Source organism: Pseudopodoces humilis, chromosome 1 (genome assembly GCF_049639895.1).
Source record: "Pseudopodoces humilis isolate 2021_Gansu_Grassland_sample_001 chromosome 1, ASM4963989v1, whole genome shotgun sequence".
Taxonomy (NCBI): domain Eukaryota; kingdom Metazoa; phylum Chordata; class Aves; order Passeriformes; family Paridae; genus Pseudopodoces; species Pseudopodoces humilis.
The window spans coordinates 148,760,340-148,766,022 of record NC_142200.1 but is presented as its reverse complement, the minus strand read 5'-3'; the positions used below and the strand labels follow the sequence as shown (position 1 = coordinate 148,766,022).

The following is a 5,683-nucleotide window of genomic DNA, read 5'->3' as shown; positions in this document are numbered from 1 at the left end:
TCTTTTTGGAGGTTCTCTTCTTGAAAATAAAACTAAACAGTATTTCAGCCATGTGTTGGAAGCTTAGCTTATTGTTCTGAAGAGAGGGGGAAAGGGTAGGAAAAGCACCAGAAGCTATAACCATGTACTGGCAGTCTACAAAGCTACAAATATATGAAAAATGTATAGAAAGCAAAAATCTGTTCAGCAACAGAAGCCATGTCTGGATTTCTAATAAATAGATTCCAAATTGGAGTAAATAAATAAACACAAAACCAGTATTCCTGTACTGTTCAGTTAGTCACAGCGTTTCTGTGTAGCCTCAAAATCCAGGTTTATAATTTTCCCAAATTATTAGATTTGGTGTATCTGATGGATTTAATTGATTATACATAACAGTAGTAATTGTTATTGCCATAATTGATGCGTCACAAGAAATAAAAATAGATTTACTATTTTCTCCTCTCCCTGCATAGTTATTATTTGGAATATCGATCTGGTATAATCACTTTTTATTTTTAAATCTGTCTTGACACATATAATTACTCATATCCTCAGAACTGCTTGGCATGGATGTTTCTTTGCTAATAATGTCAAACCCAGAGTAACTTCTACCAAAATATATGATCTAATTTTGGATACTATTCAGAAAACTGGAGGTTATTTTAAATCCAATGAGAAACTAAAATTTGCTCCTAGAGTCTGTGGGTGACATTTGCAGGTAGTGTAAAAACTCCCAAAGATTTCACCTCAGTGCATTCAGTGGCATTTTTCAGATTTATTCCTCTGGAGGTGTGAGATCAGGAAGGCTGATATTTTCTACCTTTGCTAAAACATCCCCAGGGCAGAAATTAATGTATTTCTGATATCACACTTTTAGGACATGTGTGTGTGGAGAAGATTCCTGTAAACACTGTCCAAACTTGCCACCTCTGTACAAACATTGTGGCCTAGGGCTGCTCTCATCTGAATCTTCTCCTCTCTCATCTGAAAGAGAAGGGAGGAAACACAAGGTGATTTAAGTCGAAGCAGGGATGTTTTTTGGTAACCCTAAATCATGGAAAAGGGAGTGTGATGTGGACTGAGACGGCCACATTCTCCATGAGCAATTAACTGCTGAATTTCTCTCTATTGCCTGAAGTAGGTAGGAAAGTTTTCCTATGAGTTATAATTGAGGTAAAACCTTGACAGAGGTTCTGAATGCTCCAAAAGGTTTCAGGAAAGATTGCATTTAAACCTGAAAACTTGTCTGTTTCTCATATGAGCTGGTATCACAAAAAACCCAAGACCTTTCCCTACAAGCTTCACCAAACTTTTTTTGTCACAGACAGAAAATGGACAGATAAACAAGATTTGAGAGCTCATGGGTCAGCTCAGTTGCCAAGTCAGCTGCTGCTCTCAGGCCACTGAGTTCAGCTGAAGTTTGTTAGAATGTTGGATCTCAGTCCTTTTTTAATCATGGAGAAATGTAAACAGGGCTTCTATTCATAATAAATGTAAACTATTTGATCAATGGCACAGACTTAAAGGACTGTGTCGTAAATGCAGAACAGGATAGTGATTCTTGTAAATGCTGTTTATCTGGTGTTAGGGGTTTTTAAGCCAACAACAGGCTTCCACAGACTCTTTGTTCCTCAAGGAAGATAAAACAAGTGTTCAGCAGATTACCTTAAATATGGAGAGAGCCTGGGCAGGAGGCGGTGTTAGAATGCAGCAGTTCCTGTCCTGGGTGAAACAGAGAATTACACATCGGTGATTAGAAGGATTGCAGCTGGACCTGTCTGAATGATCATCCCCAGATATCAGCGTGCTCCACCTGATTTCCTTCCAGCGAGCTGATGAAATAACAACAACCTACAAACATATCCTGGCAGACAGCAGCCAACCAGCAAGTCAACATTCCCTGGAAATGTAAAGCAGCTGCTCCACATGGGAAAGGTTTTACATCTGCCCTAACCTTCTCCCAGCCCTGAAAGGAAATTCTGGGATAGAGAATGAGTGGGAAATGCAGGTTTCTTGGAAAGACCTTCACTTTAAATGTTTTTTTTCCTTTAGCTCATAACATTTTTGCACCCTGAGGAGCATGTACCCTCCATGGGCTGGGTTTGAGGTAAGGTCCCTTCAAGACCTTCATCCCAAGTACCTGCTCAGCAGCTCATTATTTTGTTACAGCACATTGCTATTGCAACAGGCTTGCTTCAGAAGAAAATGAATCATACCTTGAATATTGACTCTCTGGACTTGATGTGCACCAACTACAGGGGAGTGTGGGCTGAGTGAGTAATGGAAATGCCTGCATTTAGCCAGCACTGCTTTTGGAGTGATGACATTGAGGGCTTGGCTCTCCCCTGAGCTGCCAAACAGCCACAGCAGCAGAGGATTGCAGAAGGCTGAAGAGCAGACCAAGCACTTGGGCCTCAAGGGGTGGAGGCTGCTGAGAAATGTTTGTTTCCAGTGTTTCCCATCGCTGTTCCTTTATGTGAGCCTGTAGGACAAAGGGAGTGAGCCTCACAGATGGAAGGGGGGTGGATGCTGCAGGTGGGTGTGGGCAGGTTTGTTCAATATTTTTGAGATGCTATAAAAATGGCTTCTGCAAAAAGCCTACAACTATAACCAGGAATGGTCCTCTGGTGGCTTAGACACCACTCGTGACCAGGGTAACTGAGAACATGGAAAGGCTGGACTGGGGCTGATGAAGTTTATATAAAATATATGTGATAGTGAGACAACAAATCCATTATGTTTTATGTGGAGATTTTAGTCTTCTTTTCAAGAATTTCTGTCTGCAGCTCAACAATGGTGTATATAAATAACTCATGGCTCAGTTTGGGTTTTACAACAGGGTAGGAATACACTGCAGTAATTTAAGTTAGAAAACCATGAACCTAAAAGTACTTCAATTAACTTAATAGTGGGTTAAATGTAAGGTAATTAAGAGCATCCACTCACTCAACCATCCTCCAAGTCAACATGAAACAGCAAAGGAATGGTAAAAAAAACTCCATGAGTTTTTTGAGAGAGAGAAATCTGCAAGGAGCTGTTGTGGTGGAGGCTGTATTCCTGAATACCAGAGAAACACTAATTTTAACCAAATAATCCTTTAATCTGATTTGGATTCATTTCCCCAAGACAGACCACATCCCAGGAAGGAATCTTCCCAGGAGGGTTAGAAAATGGACAGTGGGAATTCGAGTGTTTTTGAAAAGAAATTTGGTATATTTACCCACAGGAACTTTTCAGTGCCCAGGGAATGCAGCAACCTCTTAACACTGCTTTTGCTATTCTGACAGAAGGTGTCCCTGTCCATAGAGGATTTTGTCTGTACATTACATTACAGAGCACTGTAATTCCCCTTCCAACCCAAACCATTCTGGGATTTGCCCTGACATTTACCTCCTTCCTCTCTGTCATCCCCAGGAGCGATGTCTCCAAGGTCACAGCCATTTATCTTGTTTTCTTCTCCTTGTTTATTTCCTCATGCTTCCAACTCCTCTTTCTTTTCTTAAATCATTCTTTCCTTTCTTGTGGACATGGAAAAGTTTGGGACAGTGTTGCCATTTCATCTCTTTCCCAGTAATGAGGTCTGGCCAAAGAGCACTCCAGCCTGTGGCTGTTGTGATCTTTCTCAGCTGTTCTGTGGAGAAAAAAAAAGACAACAACAAAAGGATGGAAAGAAACCAGCACACTGTCATCTCCATGTAAATAGGGATACATGTTACTTTCCCCCAGTGCATGAACATAAATTACTCCCAGATTTTGGAGAATTTTCAAAGAGGATGTCTTATTTAAATTTGAAGGGAAGATTTACTGTCTGTGAGCAGGACTGTGAGTGGCAGCATCAGAGACACTGCATTTGGCTTTAAATGGGGTATTTGGGGAAGATTAAACATTTGCAGAACCATAGAATCATAAAACATCTTGGATTGGAAGGGACATTTAAAGGTGATCTAGTCCAAGCCCCTGTGGGGTTTATCAGTGTCACATCCAGCCTGACCTTGGGTGTTTCCAGGGATAGGGCATCCACAAACCTCTCTGAGGAACTTGTGCCAGTGTTTTCCCTCTCATAGGAAAAAATCTTCCTCCATATATCTGGTTTGACTCTGTACTCTTTCATTTTAAAGCCATTACCCCTCTTCCAATTAAACAGAACCTGCTAAAATGTCTTTTCCCATCTCTCTTATAAGCCCCACTAAGTGAATCCAGAGGAACTGTTAACGCTGCCTTAGGTACTGAAGAGCTGCCTTTCCTTGTCTGGCTTGTCTGGGATATAATTCCTTTTGATACTTTAAAATCATTCTGAAGAGAATTACTTATTTATGATGCTTTTTCCCAGTGGCCAGGCCAGGAATGCCTTAAAAGACATCTCTGAAGTATCTAATTATGACTTATGGCATAATTATGACATGGCCACGAAGAGTGTAATGTGAAATGGAATTGGAAAGAACAGATTCTACAGAAACACAGAATTTTTAAGGCTGGAAAAGAGCTCCAAGTCTGAGTCCAGCAGTTCACCCAGAACCACCCTGTTGATCCCTAACCAAGAGTCACATCCACAGGTTCTTGGAACACTCTCGGGGATGGTGACTTCACCACTTCCTTGGACAGCCTATTCCTATTCCTTACCACATTTTCAGGTACATCTCCTCTGGCAGAACTTGAGGAGATTTCCTCTCATCTCTCTGCTTAGCAGAAGACTCTGCCCCCCACCTGGCTATGCCTCCTTTCAGGTAATTGTGCAGAACAATGAGGTCTCCCCTGAGATTCCCTTCTTCCAAGCTGTAGGAGCACTGCAGCCACATCAGGCAGGAGATTTTTCAGGATGTGAGGCAATGGGCACAAATTCAATTGCAGAAAATTCAACTTAAGCATGAAATACCTTCTTTGCCGTGAGGGTGATCCAATACTGGAGCAGGTTGCCCGGGGAGATTGTGGAGTTTCTGTGCTCAGGAATATTCCAAATCATGTTAGAAACAGCTCTGGGCAACCTGATCCACTTGATTCCCCTTGGATTGGTCTCATTAGATTAGAGATCTCCAGAGATCCCTTCCAACCTCGAGTGTCCTGTGATTCTCTTAGATTTAATAAAGATAAATCTGGAGGCACAGAAGGGCAGCAGGTGAATCCATAGAATTACAAATGCATCAGAATGATGTGGTTTAGGAGGAGAAGGATGCACAACTCATTTTTGACTCCAAGGTTGCTCTCACAGCTGCTATGTTTCATCCTGACACATCCCATGTCTTGATAAAATTTTCTGAAAATTGGTTCCAACAATGGACAGGAAAACCTGCTTTTTGTAGCAACATTGTTTATGGACAGAGGCCACTCCATTTTGGAAAATTGCAACAGATTTACAAGCACAGAGAGGATTTCTGCTGTGCAATGTGATTACTTCCAGAAATCAGCATTTAGCTTCATCTTTTTTTTTTGAGAATTGCCCTGTCCTGTAGCCCTTCTGAGTCAAAACAGAGTAATCCATTTCTCTTATTTCGAGTGAAAAATATTTTATCAACCCATCTCTATCCAACAGGATGAAAATTTCCTGACGAACAAAAATGCATTGAAATGTCAAAAATTATATTAGCTCTACTATGACAACAAACACAATTCCCGTGGATTTCATGAATTTGTAGCTGTCTTTTTTGTTTTCTTCAAAAGCTTATTTGCACGAAGGAACTACAATAAAAAAAAAGAAAAAAAAATT

The 5,683-nt window shown here is 40.9% G+C and overlaps 1 long non-coding RNA gene across 1 annotated transcript; it reads right to left on the bottom strand.

Moving 5' to 3' along the window:
• Positions 1-737: 737 nt before the first annotated feature.
• LOC148185265 (uncharacterized) lies at positions 738-1,746 on the bottom strand. Its single transcript, XR_015771911.1, has 2 exons — positions 1,648-1,746; positions 738-966 (listed from the first exon to the last, which is right to left on the bottom strand). It is a non-coding gene; the product is annotated as an uncharacterized LOC148185265 (long non-coding RNA).
• Between the last annotated feature and the right edge of the window lie 3,937 nt (positions 1,747-5,683).